Source organism: Octopus bimaculoides, chromosome 17, assembly GCF_001194135.2.
Source record: "Octopus bimaculoides isolate UCB-OBI-ISO-001 chromosome 17, ASM119413v2, whole genome shotgun sequence".
Taxonomy (NCBI): Eukaryota; Metazoa; Mollusca; class Cephalopoda; order Octopoda; family Octopodidae; genus Octopus; species Octopus bimaculoides.
This window is the reverse complement of record NC_068997.1, coordinates 22,643,685-22,646,072: the sequence shown is the minus strand read 5'-3', so window position 1 is coordinate 22,646,072 and position 2,388 is coordinate 22,643,685. Positions and strand designations below refer to the sequence as shown.

General features: G+C 31.6%; 1 long non-coding RNA gene across 1 annotated transcript in view; it reads left to right on the top strand.

Annotated features, from left to right (window-relative positions):
• Positions 1-830: 830 nt before the first annotated feature.
• The window catches only part of LOC128249678 (uncharacterized), a 4,232-nt gene continuing 2,674 nt past the window's right edge, over positions 831-2,388 (top strand). Inside the window, exon 1 of the long non-coding RNA XR_008265791.1 lies at positions 831-896. This is a non-coding gene — a long non-coding RNA (uncharacterized LOC128249678). The remainder of the gene's footprint in view (positions 897-2,388) is intronic.

Below are 2,388 nucleotides of genomic sequence, written 5' to 3'. Positions count from 1 at the left end.
TGTGTGTGTGTGTGTGTGTGTGTGTGTGTGTGTGTGTGTGTGTGATGTGTGTGTGCAAATGCATACATATTTGTATTTCTATATAATTAGAGATGTAAATCTACCATGCAGTGACATTGCCACGCATATTTCTATGGGAATGTTCGAAGGATGAAAATGTATGACGTAATCATAAGGCAAAACGCCTAAGGGTTAAACCAAATAAATAAATAAAACAAGGGACCCGTTACAAGTTTAAATTAAGCTGAATATCAGCAACAAATATACTTGAGGAAATTTGAAAACAAACAAACAAAATGATTTGAACATAACTAAAATGTATTTATGGTGTTATAAAAATTAATTGCTCTTAAAAGCATTTAAATCTTTCGTTTTTGGTTACGCTTTTCTATTTGTTTTTTAAATCGCCCCCACAGCAATAAAACCACAATTAAAAATCAATATTGAATATTAAAACATGATACAAGTGAAAATATCATAAAAATAAGCTTTGTGATATTCTATGTGTATAATATCGATTTAAAAAAGAAATACATAATATATATATATAAAACGAACTATCAATTAACAGTGGCTGAAAATATCAATGAATATTAATTGAAGATCAATGGGTTTATAGTTAATTAGTCACTCAATAATAACATAAAAATATGTCATAAGCTAATAGAGTGTGGAGTGTGTTAAATTTTATATTCTTATGTTTGTTTCGTATTTCACTGCGTGTGAGATTTTATTGAATATTTGTATGGATTGTAAACGTTATCATTTATGTGTATATATGTGTATGACATATAAAAATATTGATTTTTATGTATCAGAGTGAGTGAGAGAGTGTTTCTGGAATTGTGATTGTGTATCTATGGCGGTCTTTCATTGTGGTATGTGAATGTATTTCGGTATGTAATCTGCAATCTGTGCGTCTTTATTTGCTTGTAACTAGTTTAAAAAATTTTGTTTAGATTTAAAATCATTTTGTTTTTGCGCTAAACTCGGTCGAGTATCTGCAGTTAACTGTGATATTTTAGAGAATAATCAAGATCAGTAAATAAAAACGGGGGAACCTGCAGGCTTTCCTCATATTGGACACTTGGTCCGAATGATTACAACAGAACGGACTCCACTGAAAGTACCTCTGAATTAGGTGATTATATTAAATGGAGTAACAGTGGTTTCTTCTTTGACAGCAAAAAGAAACATAAAGACGTGTACTTTGAGCCATATAGATAAAATTGAAATGAAACACAATGAATAACTTAAAATAGGAGATTGACCTTATCATCCGTTTATTTATAGATTCTGTTATAAACTGGACAAAGTTATAAACATAAAGCATCAACAGTTGGTTATACTGTTTTCACCACCGTTTTGTTACTCCTTGTCTGTAATGTAGCGCTACTTAAAATGTATTGGGCTCGAGTTAACAGTAAACAAGCGTGTAGAAGGGAAATTAAAGATACAAGATTTATGTATTTTGCAAGCAACATAAACCATTTTAAACGAGCCTCATCGCAGGTGTAGTTCAGGGAATCATCACATATATACGCAAAAAGAAAAAAAAGCATAACAATCTAGTGTTATACATAAAAAACAATGAAAATTATAAGGTACAATGAAAACGTAATCACAACATATATATATATATATATATATATATATATATATACGTACGATAAAAAACTAAAAGACCAAATTAGACAGTGTTAGTATCCTCTGTCTTTTCTTTTATATCGATAGGAATATGCTGCCTGTAAGTTACCTCATGAATCCTAGCAAGGCGGGTTAAGATGACACAGGTTTAAAAAGACACAATACATATGTCACACCATTCTAGCGGATGTTGAAAGGAATCTACAGGTTTTTATTCAAATCACGAGACCTACGTTGGTGGTCAGAGTAGAACATTTACGCCCCCCACCGGCCGTGAAATAAGACATGTAAAACAAAAAACCAAAACAAAAAAAGAAGCAAGCCTTAGAGAATTCTAAACTTTTGTGTTTGTATTGTTTTCCTGTTTAAAAATACTTCACGTAATTCATGCCACCCACATTGTCCCAAGTCTTACTGAGTAGAGAAAACGAAATTCAAATAATAACATGATACCCGTTTAGATCATCACATTTTGATTAATGTAGGTTTCTTTGTGTTTATCTAAGTAGTTGTTTCTGTATGCATGTATGTATTTATCTATGTATTTGCTATTAGCGATGGAAGCAGTATTATTTCAAAATAACGTTCTGTGTATACGACAGACGCCAGTGATTCGTTAATCACTCATTTTCTATGTTAATAGAAGGTAAATTTGTCTATACATGCGCTGGTTAGTGAATATTCGCTACTGATGATCCGCATTTAAACAGAAATCCGGATTTAATGATGACCCCCCCCCCC